We start from the raw sequence: 20,117 nt of genomic DNA, 5'->3' as shown, positions 1-20,117 counted from the left end.
TGCTTAGGGGAAGCTTTTTTTTTTTTTGCTGTGTACAAAGTCAAAACTCATGCTGGGTCTGGCGGTCCATGTCTGTAATCCTGGCTCTTGGGAAACTGAGGTACAGGAATCATGAGTTCAAGACTGTTTTTTTTTTAATCAGATAAAAATATAGCCAAGAACTTAGATTTCCATTAACTGTCTATCAAGGATGATCAGGAACCACGAACTTATAGTTCAAACTTGTATATAATTTATGTGTGGGTGCATGTTTGTGTGTGTGTTCCTGCACATGCGTGTACATGCATGTAGTGGCCAGAGGACGGATGTCATTTCTCAGGAACACCATCCAGTCTAGCACAGTTTTGAGTCAGGCTCTCATTGGTCTGGAGCTCTTCAATTAGACTGTGCTAATCCACCTGGCTCTGCCTCCCAGCTTGGGATGACAGGTGTGTGCCACCACACATACTTTTTTTCCCCATAGGTTCTGTGGTCCCAGTTCTGCCCCTCATGTTTATAAGGCGAGCTCTTTACCCACTAAGCCATCTCCTGAGCCCTCCTAGCACAAGTTCAAAACACACCGGATGCCTTCATGGCAAGCAAAGCATTTCATGGTGCGTTGTAATCTGAAGGCTTTCTGTGGGCCACAGGCATCCCAGTTCTCAACAGCCTGGTATTTTACATTTGGTCTAGCTCACATATTTGAGGCCTCTGGATCGCTCCCATAGCATCTAACAAGTGGATCCGCATGACACACACATGTCTGTACTCTGCTGGAGATAGCACCCTTGCTCATAAAAGATTTAAGATAAATGGGGTCAAATCTTCCACACTCTTCACACAAGGGTAAATCGGAATGACTTCTGTAAAGTTTGACATGGTGAAAGAAATCTTGCTATGAGGGGACCTGTTCTATAGGTGATTTGGTAGTTGGTGATAACATAATCATCTAGAACCTTGAGAAGGAGGCCTCTGCATGTGATGCTTTCCCACTGAGGAAATGGGGACTCTGGACAATCTAACCTATAAAGAGAGATCAATTCAAATATCTCATCCCACTGTTTGAAACCCATCCAGATGCTTCTGATTTTCAGTTTATACAGGAAATAGACACTGGGGCAGGCAAGGACTTTCCGAACAGAACACCAATAGCATGGGAACTAGCCTCAGTTATCAACATAGGGGGAGGACCGCAAGAAACAAGACTGTCTCTGCTGAGCAAAGGAAGCTACCAGCACAGCATGCAGCAGCCCACAGAGCAGGAGAAAATCTTACCAGATACACTTCAGACGGGAGGATAATAGCCAGAATGTACAAAGAATTGCGGAAATTGAGTACTAAGGAAACAAAACTGCCAATCAACAAATGGGCTAATGAACTGAGTAGACAGTTTTCAGTAAAAAGAGCAGAAACGGCCAATAGCTATTTTTAAAAGTGTTCAACATTCCTAGTCATTAGAGAAATGCAAATTCAAAGTACTCCAAGATACCTCCTTACCTGTTTCAGGATGTCTATCACGAACAAATCTGACAGTAAATGTTGGAAAGGGTGTGAAAACGAGAGGAGTCCTTACTCATTGGTGGGGGTTCGAGTCAACATAGCCATGGAAACCAATTTTGAGGTTCTTCAAAAAGTTAACAGTAGTACTACTATAAGACCTGGCTATTTCACTCCTGGCCTATATTCAGACACCTTCATACCATACAGATTCTTTCACCCCACATTTATTTCTGCTTTATTCGTTGTACCAAAGAAATGGAGCCAACCTACTTGACCATAAACGGTTGAATGGATAATGAAAATATGGTACTGTCTTAGTTTTTTTTCTCTATAGCCATGGTAAACACCATGACTAAAAATGACTTGGGGAGGAGAGGGTGTATTTGATTTATACTTCCATATCACAGTTCATCATCAAGGAAAGCCAAGGCAGGCACCTGGAGGCAGGTGCTGGAGGAGAGGCTATGGAAGAACTTACTAGTTTGCTCCTCCTGCCTTGCAACCAGATCTCACGAAAGTATTTTCTCAACTGAAGTTCCCTCTTTCCCAGTAACTCCAGCTTGTGTCATGTTGACACAAAACTAGCCAGCACAGGGTTGTTATGACTTAGGATTTGAGGCAACTTTGATTCACGTATTTGTTTCTGTCTTTGCTGCAGGTTGGGCTCTTGGGGAATAGACTCAGATGTTCGTGGATGGCGTCACCTGTGAAAGAGACAGGTGGGATGCCTGAACGGTAGTGCCCCTTACAACTCAATGCGTTAAGTGATGGGCCTCTGTAGTCCCGCCTCATTCAGCCACTGTCTGCTGGCTGTTCCCAGAAAGGGGGTGACCTTGCAATCTGTGGCACCCTGCTCCCGAGACAGTCTGAAACAGGCTGGCCGCTGAGGACTGTCTTGTGACTATACACCTGCTCTGGGCAGCAGGTCTTTACTTGAACATTCCTGGGGGTGTTTCACATCCGAGTGGACCTCAGTGGAAGAGAGGCTATCAGCTCAGAGCTGGTTAAGGGAGGGTCAAACTGCTCTTCAGACCTAAAAAAGGTTGGGCCAGCCACACAGCAGGGAGGTCTGGAGCATATTGACCCGGGAGAGTTTCTTCTCATTGGGTGGGAAAGGCCTGTTTTCATAGCCCTCTGCAGTGGGTCAGTGCATGCTCATTGCCATCAGAATGGGCAAGCCCTGGGGTGAAACCATTCTCAGTGGCAAGGCGGATCCCAAAGGAGCTGCCAGTCAGACTCCACCACTGCTGCACGACGTCCCTCCTTCCCCGAGGACTGGGTGGCCATTTCTGTCCATCGTCTGCCGTTCCCACATGTCAGATATTCTTGTGTATATGTGACCCCATCTCAGTGTTGTGTTGACTGGCTCATGTTGCGCTCACTTTTGGAGTTATTTTCTCTCCACTGGTTTGGATGGTGCCTCCATTGAAGTTGATCCATCCACTCAAACACTGGCTTATTAACCTGCAATGATCAGAGGGAGAGGGTGTCAATCTTTCTTCCCCTTCTCATCTCTTTGAAGGTTCCCCTTCTGTGCAAATGCTTATGGGAAAGAATTAGTGACGGCTTTTGTTTTTTGAAGATATAAAGACCAGCCCGAGGCCTCATTCCTGCTTCTGTCTAGTATCATCTATTTTCCAATAAGAAAAAGTCACCTTTTGACAAGAGGCTTTGAGATCATCACTAGAGAATTTAGCTTCTTTCCTATAACTCAGAGAAAGCGGACCCACATAAAGGGACAACTTGAAACTTGTAAAGGGTCCCCAGGAGAGAAGACAACATGGGATTTGGTGACAGTTGGCCTCTGGGGGTGGATGGGTTGACATGATGCTTCCTGCTACCATCTATCATTACATAAACTCTCTGGCATGCAGTTTCTTCAGGTGAAGATCACAGCTCATTTTTTTGTCCTCTTTTGTAGTAAATGTCCTTGATTGGATTCTGTCTTTTATGCTTATGCGTTTTCTAAACAAATCCAAACAGCTCCATCCTCACAGTTTCTTTAAAAGGCCCCTGTTGACCTTCTGCTGTGTGAGACATTTCCTAGGGAGATGTCAACAAATGTCTGCAGAGACCTAATGGACTGTAGACCAGTGCAATGATTCTATCAGAGTCTAACTTGGTGAATCAGTCAGTTTATCGGGTTATATACAGGAACATAGACAACCAAAAAGTAGCTGTGTCATCCAAAAGCCCTCCTAAGCTTGTGTGTCCACGAATGGGAGATGGAACTCTGGAGCACTCCGTGTGTGATGTGTCTTTCCTCACCAGTCCTTGATGCTTGCATAAACAGAGAGGGGGTATACCTTATGATTTTGCTAAATTCCAAGGACTTCTTGAGACTTGTGAGTTATTTATTGCCTGAGCCTTAAGGAATCTCTTTGCCATGAGGATTGTTTCTACTCAGAGGAAAATGCTACACATTTTGCCTGACATATGACCTCCCAACTGTAGGCGGACATTCCTGTAGCCATTTAGTCCCAAATAAATACATGGAGGCTTATATTAATCATAAATGGTTTCGCCTATAGCTCAGGCTTCATGTTGGCTAGCTCTTTCTTAATTATTAACCCATATCTATTAATCTAAATATTTCCACATGGTCTTGGGATTACTGGTGATGCCCAGTCCCTTTTTTTCCTAGTCAACTACATGGTGTCTCCACAGCAGCTCCTCTCTGCTGCCCTCTTCCAAGTATTCTTAGTCTGGTAGCCTATACTTCCTGCCTGTCTACTGGCCAGTCAGCATTTATTCACCAGTCAATACAGAAGGACATCTGCTGTCACCCAACCACATTACTCAGGTCACTCTCTCTCAATTCCAGGTCTTCAACCAACCCCCTCAACTAGGACATCCCATTCTTCTCCGGATACTAGACTCCTGTTCCTCCTCTGGCCAGGACTGAGTCTCTGAATATTTTCTAACTGTATGCATGTCTGATGCTGTCATCTTGGTCCTCTAAGGTTTTTTGATGCCATCTGTGTGCTGAGGACTCTCATCACATTTAGATCTCCAGCCTGACCTTGCCTGTGACTTTCAGTCTCAGATATTCAGTCGTTTAAGCCACATCTCCTTTTGAGTGTATCATCTGCACCTCAAACATAACTCCTTACTCCCACCCCCACTTCCCACGGACAGTACAGGAAGGTCTGTGGAAAAGCCAGTGTTGCTCTTCCCCTTCATGCTCTGTCCTTCCTATAGGGACTGGAAATTACCAAGTATATTTCTCAGAAACTCTGCCTGTGTGGATCCCATTTCCACCCCACCTATAAGATGCACTTGGATGAGACCTGGAGAGAAAAGAGGCTAAATAATTGCTACTCGCAGACTATCCAAGTAAGAGATTTTGTCTTGGTCTCTAGCACTCTTATGTAAACTCGTTGCATCTGAAGCTGAAGTAGCTCAGCCATTTCCTCAACGCCCCGCAAGGCTCTCCCTCTCTGTAAGGAGAGCAGGCTGACCCAGTACTCTGCCATGACTCGTGTGCTCTTTCCCTCTTTGAGAGGTTTTCCGCCCACAACGTCAGATCATTTCCTGCCGAAAATGCTTGCATGCGATTCACATTTGAGCCATAGTCCCTGGTCCTGGCATTACCTCACACCTAAACAGAAGAAATGGGAGGCACCGATGTGTTATCCCAAGGTCTAAACCCACTGAACTAAACCTTTACCATACAGGTTAATAGTAGCGTTATCTCTGCTGCTTCTTAGGTAAAAAAAGAACCATAAGAACATTTGATTCTTCTCTCTCAGTTATAGCCAAGATCTAGGTTATTTAAAGGATACACCTGAACTTCTGAGGGGTTATATAACCTGGGGAGGTTCCAGATAACTAGTGACATTACAAGCCATTTATCCCCAAGACTGAATGTCACCAAACATGTGCTCTCTCTTGATAGAACCTGACTGACAGTGTTTTAACTGGGAAAACAAGTTCTTATGTGCATCTCTTTCTCCATGAAGCTTACAAAGAAGTCTCCAGCAGAGGGAAGTCAAAGGTTTTTTTTAAGTGGGGGGCTGGCATGACAGCCGTGTCCAAGAGCAGACGGTTCCTCTTGATCAAGGAAGGATGATACAGTTATTAAGCAGGGCTGGGGAGCAATTTTAAGATTTTTGAGGTTACAGTTTGAACTGTGCCTAACCTGTGCAGGTGTAAAATGTTTCACCATCAATATGTATATCACCATCATCAATTTTGGACAAAGTCCCAGGACTGCAGTTGTGTACAGGGATCATGTATATTCTACTCTGTGGTAGCCATTGCCAAAAGAGTTGTTAGAGTAAGAGAAGTCAAAGTACATCAAAACTTCTGTCCATAATGGTTAACCCAGTGTCATTTCAAATTCTTCATCATTGCCATCTGCTGGGTGCAAGAAAATTAGTCCGTGATGTATAAAGGAGGACATCTTTTCCTGTGTTGTTTCTGTGGACTGCCTACTTGTGATGGGGATTTCTTATAAAGTTAGGGTAGGCTACTAGGGGAATACATTTTGTTTACACTTGCTGAGTAAAAATACAAACATTGAGTAGGAGGTCCTAGCACCCTAAGGCAAGATTTTTAAACACTGGCATCAGAGGAAAGTGTTTTTCTTCTTACAAAATATGGCCTCCCTTTTCCTGCCTAGGAACATCTCACCTAGCCATCCCTCTGCAGAAATACCTCCTCCACACTTAGTGGTAGGAACCTTCCAACTGGAGACGTGTACTCAGATTCCCAATTCTCACCACTGCAATCCTCTTATCTAATCACAAGCACAGTTTTACCTGTGACATGGTGCTGTGAAACACTGAATGAGAAGCAAAAGCAGTGAATAAAAACGAAATGATAAAATAAATCCTCTTGCTTATAGGTTCACTGGGAACTGTGAGTCAGAATTATGCATTTGGCAACACAGAAATGATACTAATGAATGCAAAACATATGAATCATATGCTTTTCAACCCACCATACAACTCCTCAAGTGGAAACAAGACTCCTAAATCTAGAAAATTTGTCTAAACCGAGATCCATGGTGTATTCAAGCATGCCTACCTCTGGATCTATTACAAATTTTTAACCTTGAACACGAAAGAAATAAATCTTTTGGATTTTTGAGGGGTGGTATTAAACAGGTTCTCTTAAGAGGAGACTTGAGAGCCAACCTAAATCCATCTATGGGGATGTGGTCCTAGTGCCGATACTGGAGAGAGAGCATAGGACGTTGGGATTGAAAGCTGGTACAGGAGCAAAGAAAATTATTCTGGTAGTGTAGATATGGCCCCCAAAGTCCATCTTTCCTGAAGTATCTTTGAATATGTATCAGTTGACTCTGTATTGCTGGGACAAAATGTCTAGGATAAACAAAAGAGGAAAAACAAAGGAGGAAAGGTTTTTTTTTTTTTGTCTTTTTTTGTTTTGGTTTTTGGCTTACAGTGTTCAGAAGATTCAGTCCATGGTCAGCTGTCTCTGTTGTGTTTGGTTTGCGGCGATATGGAGACACACAAACACAATGACAGGAAGCTGTGGTGGAGAAAATCTGCTCAATTCAAAGTGGCCAGGAAGCAGAAAGAGCCAGAGAGGAAGTCGGGATAAGATAAACTTTTTAAAGGCATGCCCCAGTGGTTCACTCTCTGCTGGTAAGCCCCTAATAGCCCATTCAGCTATGAACACATTAATAGGCTAGACAGTTGATGAAGTTAGCACCATTATGATCCAATCATTATCCAATAGCAGCAGCAGCGGTAGTCCAAGCCTTTAACACATGAGCCTTTTCAGGGGACACTTTTACTCAAATCCCAACACTATGTGATCAGATGTTTGTTCTGTCCTTAGGATTTCCGGAAGGCATGGTAGAGATGGCACTCAGTAGGTGCAGTGGAAAGGTATCTGATGGTGTTTGAACAATGCTCTGTGATTCCAGAGTATGCCAGATGCAGACGGTAGGGCAGTTCTGTTCTTGTTGACTGCTCAGATAAAGCTTCTGTCTATGAAGAGGCTTGTTGTGGGGGTAAATCTAAGATATCTCCTACAAGTCCCATGTTGAAAGTTCTATAGTCTTCAGCTCATTTAACTTTGACAAATATCTAAGAAGTCTCACTATATTTCAGGTGACAAATTTGAGACTCAGAAGGGGAATGAGACTCTCCTCTACCGGGCCCCGCCTAAGGTGTATCATGTTTAATTGAACCCTATCCCAACCCCTGTGTTGAGACCTCAGCCCTCAGTGGGAGGGTATTGGAATGTGGGGATTCTGGGAGATGATTAACTCTAGGTGAGGCCAGGAGAGTGGAGCCTTCATGATGTGATTTGTGTCTTTATCGGGTATCACCAGAGAGTTTACTTCCTCTCCTTGTCTCTACTGTGTGAGGACACATTGAGAAGATCACTGCCTATAAGCCAGAAAGAACACTACTAACCACCAGAACCCAGCCATACTGGCATTGTGACTTCAGATTTATAGCCTCCAAAGCCACAAGGAAAACATTTCTATTCTTAAATATATCTGGCCTACCCTAGAATACCCCCTACAGCATTGTCTGACTGCCTGAGCTAGGATACTGGATTTCAACCTGTGTCTGTTGGAATGCAGCCTGTCCAGTCCAGTACACTGTGACATCTCTCCGGGACCATCTAGGACTTTACCATGTCCTTTTGCTAACCACACAGAGACAGGAAAGTAAATCAAAATGAAGCATACACAAATTTCCCCACCTGAGGAACCTGTAGCACTTAGAGGTATTGCTTGTAGTGTTTAATCATGGCATAAGGGTACTTACTGTCCAGGGGCAGGCATTTACTTTCCTTCCTTTGAATTCATCATCTCAGGGAGGCCAGGAGCATTCCCACAGCCCTGGGTTCTATGAAGCTGTCGTTTCACAGAATTACAAAGTCAGACATAGCAGGGTGCACTCACTCTGAGAAGTCGTCCTTCCAATATTCACCAATTTTTGCTTTTAGAAAATAGACTTGGCTGAGAGGCACACTAGGCCTGTTCTGAGTTGATCAGACATCTGTCAAAACACCTAAAAGCTAAAGCCATATTAAGGGCTTCTCAGAGAACACAGCAGCTTCAAAACACCTACAAAAAGCTGAAAAGTGCCCCTGACTTTCTCTCTTGTAAGAGAAAGAGGACTGAGTATGTACCAAGTTCATTTTCTGCATCTCTCTGGAATAATCTTGGTTTGAGATCCTTGCCTGGAGGTGGTTTCACTCTTGGTCATTATGTCAGGGTTCTCTGACCACAGGGCTCTTTGATTCTCAGCTGTGAAATCCTACCTTAGTTTAGGTTCAGTCCTTGAAACTTCCATCTGTCCTCTAAGTTTCTGCTTGAAAGACCGATTCTGTTCTCTTTCCATCCACCAAGACACCAAATGGAATCAAGGAATCCTTCTGTGGGTAGTAGAGAGATGGTAACTTTCCCTTTGGACAACAACTGTATTGAACACACGAGCGCTGGGGAAATCATGGGCTAATCTATGAGGGTCAGTTTTCTATCTCCACTCTGTGGCTACTGGGGATGACATTCATGTTGTCAGGCATAGTGGCTGTGCCTTACTGCCCGAGCCATCTTTCTGACTCAGGAAATTGTGTGTGTGTGTAGGACCTGGGTGGTGTCAAATGTGAATGAGGAAGCTTAGTCACTTATCACCTTATTTATTTTGGATACAAGCTCTCTCAATGAACCTGGAGCTCAACCATTTGGCTAGATTAGTTGTCTTGAAAGCTCCAGGGATTCTCCTGTGTCTGTCTCCCCTGTGTGGGGATGACTGCCAGTCCACAAATAATGACCTGGAGACTTATTATTAATTATGGAAGTTTGACCTTTATCTTAGGCTTGTCCCCAACTAGCTCTTATAACTCAAATTAACCTGCCTTTATTAATCTATGTTCTGCCACGTGGCTTGGTTACCTCTCTTCTGTACGATATGTTTGACTTCTTCAGTGTCTTGCTGGCATATCTAGTGTGCCTGGATTTGTTCTGAATTCCTCTCTCTACCCAGAAGTTCAGCCTATCCTCTCCTGCCTACCTTCTGGCCATTCAGCTCTTTATTAAACAAATCGTGGTGACACATCTTCATACACTGTAAACTAACATTCTACAGTATCCCCCCTTTGTCTAAAGGAAAAGGAAAGAGTTTAACTCTAACACAATAAAACTATATATAATAAGAACAATTATCAGGTAAGAACTACATTCACAATGTCCAGTCCATTTGTATTTGGCAAATTCAGAGAAAATATTCTATTGTCTATCCCGTGTTGATGAGTCCAAAGTTTTATACCTAAATCATTCTCTATCATAACTTGCATTATCATCTTAAAAATACCTTTTTAGACCTAAAATATTTTCTTAGATAAACAACTTAAGTTTTTATGTCTCTCAACCATATACACCTTACATCTCTTTTTTGAGTGTTTTTTAATCTTTTAATAAGGAAAACTGTAACTATATCTCATTTTCAAGCCCATCACAGACCTGAGAAGGACATAACATTACCTGGGTAAACAGTAAGTACAGAGTAAACAACTTCCCAAACTATAGCAATGACTGAGACTGCTGGCTGTCTGGCAGTCACCCGAGGTTCTTCTGCAATGTTGGTGCACCCATCTTTGATCTACAGGCCTGGAATACCTGACAGATTTTTCTGTGAAGCAAGAATTTTGAAGGACTATCCTACCTTGTTTTGGCAAAGTTTAGCAGTTGCCTTCTTTGTGTCCTTCGTGTCCAATTTGTACAGCATACTGTCAGCAGTAGAGACAAGGGACATTTCTTGAGAAGCATCTAACTTTGCCACAATGAAAGCAAACTCTGTTGAGAGGTTCTCTGATGCCCATCATCCTTTTTTGAAGTAGTTTGGTGTTGCCAGGAGCAGACCTATCTCACTCCCATGAAAAGCCTTATGTTATTAAATAAAACATCTTAAATGCCATCTCTGAAGTATTTGAAAACCACCTATCTAAAATATATGTTTAACCTTTAAAATATACTTAACATGGCTACATGTTTTATTGTTGTAGATGACTAACTACTAACTACTAACCCTAAACAGTTTGTAATAATAGCTTCCATATTACATTTTTTACATAAGCTGCATAGGTACAATACCTTAAACAAGAGTAGAAACATATATACAGTATGTTGTAACAAAATGACCTTAAATTTGTATCCATGTATGAAAATCTATACCAATGAAAAATATTTGAGATTAATAGTCCCTTTTTAGTTTAAAAGTAGATTCAATAATCTATGCTTTTATACTATCATTCCTATACCCCCTTCCCTTTTTCTTTTCAAAAAGAGATCCTTGAATCCAACATCCCTTGCTTAATTTCCTTGCCATAACCAGTACCAATTTGTAACCAACTTCCCATATATGATGACAAGCATCTGTAACCCACTGAGTGACCAAAAATCACCCACCCTGCCTCTTTGGAATGTGCTTATCATGTTCTTAAAATTACTTCCTTTTGCCTGTGGACAACAACATCTTTTTGGGAACTCTGAGAAACTTTAGATAATGGTCAAGTCATGGGACAGTTGGCTGTAAAATTTACTGTCCTGTCTCTGTGTAATGGGAAAGTCCTGGGCTTACCTGAAGTCCTGGTTAGAGTAGTCTGTTAGGCTGGACCATCTTAGTGAGCCCCTTTGAAGTTGTTCTGGATACAGATTTTTGAGGGAACCACAACAGAGGAATTCTGAGGGCTGCTTGTCTTCACTGGTGTCTGGTTCTTTTGTTATGAAAACATACAAACTTGTAAAGGTAACACACATATCTATAGGATCACAAATATGGAATGTGTCACGTGCTTGAATCAGCTAAAGATGATTCTCTGCTCTGTATTTGAGCAGGCAAAAGACATGTGTCAGCTTCACAAGTCCATTTGGATGGTATGACTAAATGTTATATAAATTTCCAGCCTTGCCTTATGATAGGATGACATGTAACAATGAGGACATTGTAGCCAACAAGATTTATTATGTCTCAGACAGTCTCAAAGCTGCTTCCATAATAGAAGGATCAGCATATACACCACCTGTCTTGGAGTTTTTATTTGTTTCTTCCTTCATGTTTGTAGCTAGGATTTTCAGGTCTCCCCCTGGTCAAATCTGATCTCTCCCCTAATGTAACGTATTTCCGGACTTCCATTCTGAAGTTAAGACATTCTTAAAATAGGTAAGTTGGTTTAATTTAGCAGCCCCCCCCCCACAATCCAATCGATCTCTTTCAGCAGCATTTGCCTTTTGTTCATCGGCAAAAAAAAAAAAAATTAAACCAACAAAGTAAAATACAGGATCCAGGTGCTCTGTGTATGTCACATCCTTATGTGACCTTTTATTATTATCATTATCACTTTACTATTTCTTTAAAGAATTTACTTTATTGGTTTTAAACTGTTTATCTAACTTATTAATTTACTTTTGTGACTGAATATACCCATTTCCCCCTTCCTTAGCACTTGAACACATTTTCAAGCACACTGTAACTTGTTCAGAGGTATTTTTGTTTTGGCCTGGACCTGGCTTTTTTTTTTCTTCATGTGTGCATCTGCAACATTTCTCTGACTGCTGCATGGCTGCTTATCACACCACACTGGCATTGGCTTGCCCGCCTTTGGGTCCTGCAGGCAGTGGTGGGAGCTCTGGGAAGCTGCTGTGTTGGTGCCGTGGCAGACATTCCTATCTAGTCCCCTGCTGCAGAGTAGCACACTGGTCTCTGTATGCTGCAAGCACTGGTCCTATCTGACTGTCACCAGAAAGCCACCTAACAACTCTGTGTTCAGAACTATTTTTTTTCCAGCTTTTTCAGGCCCTATGTGGATTTATGGGTTGCGTGTTGGGAGCCAAATGTAGTAGTGCTTTTTTTTTTTGTCAGGACTCCCAGTCCACAAATAATGACCCGGAGACTTATTAATTATAAAAGTTTAACTTTTAGCTTAGGCTTGTCTCCAGCTAGCTCTTATAACTCAAATTAATCTGCTTTTTATTGGTCTACCATGTGGCTTGGTTACCTCTACTCTGTACCGTATATCCAACTTCCTTAGAGTCTTATTGACTGGGGTCTCCCTGCGTCTCTTCTTCCCAGAGTTCTCTCTCTAGAAACAAGCCTAGCTATTGGTCATTTAGCTCTTTATTGCACTGAGCGCAGCAATAGAGCTCACACAGTGTACAGATATCCCACAACAACACCCAGCTTTTTATATAGGTGCTGGGGGCCAAACTTGGGTCCTCACCCTGGTGCAGCAAGCACTTTACCAACCGAGCCATCTCCCCAGACCCCTTCAAATATTTCTAAGGCTCTTAAAGCATCTATAACGTGAATAGATTACACGTACATGTTTTTATTCTAATTTTTATAAAACATGGATATTTTCTGGATTAGTACAGAGATGCCCTGCTGTATCTTTTAATCACTACAGAACCAGAGAAACAAGGACATTCACTGTAAAGAGATGAAAGAATTAAATTTGTCTTCAGCTAGCTGCAGCCACTTAGCAGTTGGCCTGATGTATTTTCTCTTTGTGCCTCAGCTTCTCCACTTCTAACTTTATTTATTTTTATTGTACGAGCATTGGTGTTTTGCCTGCATGTGTGTGTGAAGGTGCTAAATACCCTGGAACTGGAGTTACAGACAGTCGTGAGCTTCCACGTGGGTGCTGGGAACTGAGCCCAGATCCTCTGGAAGAGCAGTCAGTGCTCTTACCCACTGAGTCATCTCTCCAGCCCCAGTTTCTTCATTTCTAAAGGGAAAGTATTGTTTACCTCTTACAGACATGATGCCTTGATGCCATTCCCGGCATAACTAGAGTGGAAGTGTGGTGGGGAGTCATTCTGTAGTTTTTGGGTGTGTTGTACTGTATGTCCTGTCATTAACTCATGATTAGCAGGTCTGCGTTTCTCTGTGACGTTTTCCTGTAGGCTTAAAGAGCCAATGGCATTCTGGTTGCTGACTTAGCCGTGGTATTTCTGGGCAGTTGGGATGCTGTTAGGACAGGTAGTCATGAGAGCAAAGGTGAAAGCTCTGGGGACCAGCTGGCCTCTCAAGATGCTCCGAGAGAGTTTGATGTTGGAAGTGATGCCCCTGGACTCTGATCTGGGAACAAAGAGCAGCACATGCCAATTTTATTTGCATGAAACAGGTCCATCAGAAAATACAGGATGCCTTTTATGTGGGCAGGCTTTGCCCTAAATGGGGAACAAGACTAGGTCTCTGATCTTGATAGAGACCTGGAAGGCAGAAACGAAACACATTTCACACCAGTTCAGCATTCAGGAATCGGTGAAAAACTGAAAGGGTCAGGGAGTGAAGAAACAGGAGCTGAACGCTTTGCACTGCAGGGCAGCCAGTCCTGTGCCATCAAGACTGAAGCAGCCGCTTGGTTAGAAACAGGAGCACCAAGGCTCGTGGGGAGGAAACAGCTGATACATTCAGGGGCCTTTCCAGGAGGAGGAAGCTACGGCTCCTGGTGGAGGAAAAAGAAGCAGTCTGAGCCGGGTCATAGACTTGCAGGTGGGGTAAAGGTAATTGAAGAATCATCTCCCCCTCGCAGGTATTTAGCAGCAGGGGCATGCTGAAACTGAGAATGGAGAGAGGTTGCCTACAGGTGCTCATGGCCCAGCTCAGGGAGTGTGGCTTACAGGATCTCAATCTTCCTGATACACTGATCCTGCATCCTTGGTCATCGAGTTCCTAGATGACACCCCTGTGAGGTGTAGCTTTTAGTTGCTTATAAGTTAATCAGTCTATAATATTTTATCATAGCTGCTCAAGGGAAGGCCTCAGTGTTCTTTTCCTTCCTCCCCCCCTCCCCATTCACATCCTCCTCTCCCTTCCTCCTTCCCTCTCTTATCTCCCTCCCTTCCTCCCTTCTTCCTCTGAAGCAGGCAAACACAGGAAAACTTTAGTAACCTGGCCTTTAAGTAAACTTCTAGGAAGAATCTCTTCTGCTTCTGCATAATTAGGTGTAAAATCAGATGCATTTTGGGAAGTAGAAAAGTGATTATTATGACCTATTCTATTAATCACAACAGAACCACCTGCATATGCCCCCTCAGTAACCAAGCTCCTCCTTCCCTTGGCCCCAGATGATAATCAGGACCCCTGAGTCGTCTCACTCATATGACCTTCCTCTCCATTGCAGTCTATTCTAATATCTTCTGTCACTTTGCCTTAATTAACTTTTGCAAATCTACGTGGGCTTTTATTTCAATTAATTAAACAAGAGGCTGAATTCAAGCCAACCCTCACCATTGGTTACAGGTAGTTCCTCTCTCCTTCCTTCCTTCCTTCCTTCCTTCCTTCCTTCCTTCCTTCCTTCTTTCCTTCCTTCCTTCCTCCCTCCCTCCCCCCTCTCTCCCTACTACTTCTCTCTATAGATTTCCTTCCTTTCTCTTCCTTTGTTATTTTTCTTTTCTTTTTAAATATAAAGAAGTTATGTGTATGATTGTTTTGCTTGCATGTAAGTATGTGTACCATGTGGGTTCCAGGTACCGCTGGAGGTAAGAAGAACACATCATATCCCTGCAACTGGAGTTATGGGTGGGTTTAAGCCACCAGATGTGGTCCAGCCTTTCAGCTGGTCTCAGACTTGCTTGGTATCCCAACCTGGCTTCAGACTTGGGATCTCCTGCCTTGGGTACTGCGATTATAGATTTGTACTACCCCATCTGATTCTGTGTTCCTTGAGAATACTTCCTGTATGATTCCAACGGGATGGAAACTACCAATCTGGAACATTCCCCTTTTGCTCAGTAGTCAGTTGGTACTTCCTTTACTGAGTCAGACTCTCTAGAGTGGTTAAAGGATGCATTTGAACACACACCATCTTCGACAATTCATAAGCTCCTTTAGGTTTGAGAAAGTCTGACAAAAAGATCGGCTGTCTCCCATTTCACGCCACCCTGCACTAAAAGAGCTGATGCTCCTTCTGTCTTCTTACTAAATGCAAGCCGCTTCTGCTTGCCATTACATGCTTGAGACTTTAAAACAGTCCAGCAAAGACCTTGGGAGGAAGAATCTCATTTTGATGTAACGCAGGCAGCGGATGAAGCCATTTCTTCTAGCTCTGACACTCTATGATTTTACACCATTATATCTGTCATTATGATCTGTGAAGCACAGGTATGAAATGGTTCAAACGGTGGCTACTGCGGACAGAAGGGCAGGCGATAGCTTCAAGCGGGGTTCGCATAATCCCATGGGTCCTGCCTTGGACTTTAAATCAAGCTGACCAGCGAACCTATGGACACCACAGGCCTTGGACACTGAGCCGCGTCTCCACCAGGCCACGCACTTTAGCAACCATTGCGGATCATTGTGCCTCATTTCCTAGCTACTTGATTGCTACTAGCATATGTCTGGAGTGCAGAATGGTGGGTCTTGTTTTGACTTCCTCACGCTTGCCTGCCGTATGCTTTGATCTGATTCAATGTGTCCCCCTTAGGCCTCTCCTACCCCTCCCCCCTTTCCTGCCCCATCTGTTGTTTTAACCCTGTGCTCCACTCCTGACCCACCTTGAGCTCTTGGCTCTGAGTCTGAACGTCATCCCTACTGCTGATCCTTTGAACTTGAGGTTAACACTTGTTTCCCCCTGAATGTTCATCTCCGTTTTTCCTGGTGGACTTCCTCCTGCATGACCTGGGGAATAAGAACCAAGCCTGGCTCAGGCTGCCTATGGGACTGCCTCATCAGATCCATACCAATCTTAGGGACAGACAGTTCCATCAGGACCTCTGAAGTGGGATGGAGAAGTCGGGTCTTTGCCCCACGTTCCCCAGGGAATTCCAGGGGGCAGCAAGGGTTGACAACCACTTACAAGTAGACAACCACAGCGGCCTACAGCCACCCTCCTCCACCTCGCCACAGCCTGGGTTACACTTCCTTCACCCACATGTGTGTGCTGTGGGAGGGCTCTTTTAATGACTGTCCCACGCCGGTGGTTACCACTCCTCCCTCCAGGGGTAGAATCTGAAATATGCCACCAATCATGAGGATGCAGGCTGAGTGAGAGGCAGCTGGCCAAAGAAAACAGAACTCTCACAGGAGAGACTCCCAGGCAGAGAGCTGGCGGGCCATGCAAAACAGACAGAGGAGTCATTCGCCGTAATGAGTAACCTCCGGCAGGCGCTTTGCAGAGCAATACGGTTGATAAATACTCGGTACTTAAAGTGAACTTTGAACAAATGCACAAGCAGAGATTGAGTGCTTTGTGCAAAGAGAAGCACATTAAGGGCTTGTTGCAAAGAAACCTTGTCCCTGCATAGACGAGGTGGAATAAAAACCCAGCTGGGGACTCTGAGATGACTCTATGGGTAAGAACACACACTGCTCTTGCAGAGGACCAGCAGTTCAGTTCCGAGCATCCATGTAGGGCAGCATCCAACCACCTGTAACTCTAGCTTCAGGGGTCCTCCACAGGTACCTGCACTCATATATGCACATGTGCGCACACACATACATAATGACATATAAAATGAATTTTAAAAAATAGTTGGAGACACAGTGGAACACAGGCAGTAAAGTACATTTCCTAAAAGCCTGGTGGTTGGGGTGGAGGGTAATCTAGTGATACTACTGAGTTGGGGAGGGGGTCACAGTGTTTTAGGGTGATGTGGAATTGGAAGTACCTATTGTGATCTCACGGTGGGTTATTCGTAGTTTGTAGAATTCACCAAGCTTAAACTGTATACATAGTAAGTTCATTATCATTTTAATTCCAAAGGACACTCTTCATTTTCAATTAATTCTTTCATTGTTGCTATGAATCCCAGAGCCAAGGAACCCTATTAAGCTCTTTTATGGAAACATATATGGGCAAGAGAGTTTGGGTGTCCAGCTTGGTGACTGAGAAGGGATGTAGCTCTTGCCATGGAGCTGGTACCTGGGCAGCATTCCAATTCCTCTTTGGGATGCTACACACAGTGCTAACACCATTGGGCCAGAGAATAAACATCAACCGTGAGGCCCAAGAAATGGAAAAGCCATGGGGAGCATGCATTTGGGAGGTTCTGTAATGAGACAGGCGCCACAAAGATGTGGAGAGTGCGCCAGCTGTCAAACTGGAAAGGTTGGGGATCAAGTGGAGCGTTTCAAAGCAGTCATCCCTGCTTTTCATTAAGATGAAAACCCAGATACGCTCGTCCCTCACAGAGCCAACTGATCTCAACAAGACAGCCCAAGCTCGATGGCCCGTTACTTCCTATGGTGGCATGCAGGCAAGAATAGCATCCGACTCCCTTCATCTGCAGGTCTGGATGCTGATGGGAGTTTCTGATGGGAAGAAATCGACTGTTTTTTTTTCTCTGTGATTTCCACAGACCAGCTTTAGAAAGAACCATCATAGCAGAAAATAAACCCTGGGAGAGGGAGAATGTGCTGTCCTTTCTCCTTCCCCTCCTTTACTGGCCAGGAGGGGTGTGTCTCTCACAAGTCCCACCCCTGGCGATTCTCTTTGGAAGAGTTCCTTTGGAAACTCAGCAGAGTTCAAGTGCATCGCCACTGAAACCAGATGAAAAGCCAGTGATTACCTGGGAGTCGGGAGGAAGCTGAGTCCACCCTGGCAACATGCTCCTGATAGCAGTACATCATTCCATGCAAGGTCTCCTTGAATTTCCTCAGAAGAGGGCAGATTAAAAGTACACAAAGGGATAAAAAGCCCAAACCTTAAACAGCTGGAGAAAATCTGGGTGATTGGGCATCGCTTGGCCAGGTCCCATCTCTTGGGGCTTTGTGGCCAAATCCCATTTCACAGCAGATTGGACAGAGAATTCATCTAAAAGTCAAAACTCGGCCCAGTGCCTTTGAACATCTTCCTTTAAAGCCGTGTTAATGAGCTTGACTACTTCAGGACCATGAGCCTTTACTGCGGCTCCTGTAGGCTTGTTGTCTACCCAGGACCTGCTCAGGATTCTCTCGTTCAGAGTTGCAGTTTCACCAAGGACTTCTCCATTTCTTTATCTGAGAAGAAAGGGATATGTTGACAAGTAATTGGCATATAATGAGATAACTATAACAAGTTAATTAGTTCTCAATTAAGTTGCATTTGCCATCTTTCCTGAATGTGTTCTCAGCAATTAGGGACATCTAATGAACTTGGAGCAACTGCTTGACTTCTCACAGTCAGCAGGAAGATGAGAACGTCTCTCTTGGAGTTGGAGGCAGCCCAGCTTTTCTTTCTTGAAGTCAGCATCAGGGGACGAATTCCTACTGCATCAGTATCAGCTAAACTGAAGAACCAGTCAAGTCAGGGAGACAGTGGGCTGGAGCAAGAAAACACGTCAACGAGGAGGGACTGATTAGTGCAATGTAAGGGTCTTTGACGTGGAATCCTGGAGTTAGGGGTTCAAGTCCAGGCTATTGCTTTTTAGTTATGTGACCATCTTTGTTCATTTTATACTCTGTAAACTCATGAGACTGGGTAATATATAAAGAAGAGAACTTTTAGCCAGCAGGAAAACAGAAATGAAGCCTGCACTGAGAGTCCATCTCTCCTGTCAGAATGGCTAGGATGAAGAAAACAAATGATAAAAGATACTGGGAAAGATGCAGGAGAAAGGGACCCTTAGTCACTGTTGGTGGGGAATGTAAGCTAGTGAGCCATGTAGAGATAATAACCAGACTGTCAAAAAGCTAAAACTGGAACATCCCGACCCAGCTCTGCCACTCCTGGATATACAGCCCAAAGGAAGTAAATTAATATACCACACAATTATTTGCACCTCCACATTTATTGTAGTAGTGGTCACAACAGTCTAGATATGAAACTATCCAGTTAACAGATGAATGGATAAAAATGTGGCACAAACACACAATGGAGCTTTAGTCGGCTGTGAAGGGGGACAAAATTAAGTAATTTATACGATATTGAATAAAATTGGAAATCATCATGCTAAGCAAAATAATCTAGACTTAAAAGGACAGATCTCACATGTTTGCCTCTTACATGCAGAATCTAGATTTAAACACACACACACACACACACACACACACCATGCATGAAATGAACTTGGACTGTTAACACTGGGTGAGAGAAGCAGAGCAGTGGGAGAAGGCAGGAGGAATGATGGGGAGAGAGAGGAAAAGATGGGCAAATAAGAGCAAGGTAGATGATGTCCGTGCACGGAAACATCGTGTGAAACTCAGCATTTGTGTGCTAACTGGAAGTCCATGTAATAAAGCGCTGAACCAGGACATTATTCCCCTCAACATCAACACACAAATAAACAAGCATTCGGAACACAAAAAGGAACACAGCATTTATTTAGCTCACAGCTCTGGAGCTGGTGGGTGCGAGATTGGGTCCCGGGTATCTGCTGAGAATCTTCTTACTACGTCTTGCTGTGGCGGAGATCGTCACATGACAAGAAAGTGCAAGCAACACCAGAGCTAACATTTCTATGATGAAGCCACTCCTTTTTTTTTTTCCAAAAAAAAAGATTTATATATTTATTGTATATACAGTGTTCAGCCTACATGTTTGCCTGCTGCCAGAAGAAGGCACCAGATCTCATTGAAGATGGTTGTGAGCCACCTTGTGGTCGCTGGGAATTGAACTCAGGACCTCTGGAGTAGCAGCCAGTGCTCTTAACTGCTGAGCTAACTCTCTAGCCCCCTGTGGCCACTCTTAGAGAAGCCAAATAATCCACTCATTCGCCTCAAAAT

At 43.8% G+C, this 20,117-nt stretch overlaps 2 long non-coding RNA genes across 2 annotated transcripts in view; both read right to left on the bottom strand.

The window, feature by feature from the left end:
* Nucleotides 1-1,690: 1,690 nt before the first annotated feature.
* Nucleotides 1,691-11,226, bottom strand: LOC121135395. The gene is made up of 4 exons (XR_005872532.1): nucleotides 11,052-11,226; nucleotides 10,137-10,200; nucleotides 8,734-8,847; nucleotides 1,691-2,943 (listed from the first exon to the last, which is right to left on the bottom strand). It is a non-coding gene; the product is annotated as an uncharacterized LOC121135395 (long non-coding RNA).
* A 5,924-nt stretch (nucleotides 11,227-17,150) lies between these two features.
* Nucleotides 17,151-20,117, bottom strand: part of LOC121133533 — a 64,993-nt gene continuing 62,026 nt past the window's right edge. Inside the window, exon 2 of the long non-coding RNA XR_005870402.1 lies at nucleotides 17,151-18,413. This is a non-coding gene — a long non-coding RNA (uncharacterized LOC121133533). The remainder of the gene's footprint in view (nucleotides 18,414-20,117) is intronic.

This window comes from Mesocricetus auratus, unplaced genomic scaffold (assembly GCF_017639785.1).
Source record: "Mesocricetus auratus isolate SY011 unplaced genomic scaffold, BCM_Maur_2.0 Super-Scaffold_4256, whole genome shotgun sequence".
NCBI lineage: Eukaryota > Metazoa > Chordata > Mammalia > Rodentia > Cricetidae > Mesocricetus > Mesocricetus auratus.
Note: the sequence above shows the minus strand (reverse complement) of the source record. Positions and strands in the feature narration are given on the sequence as shown.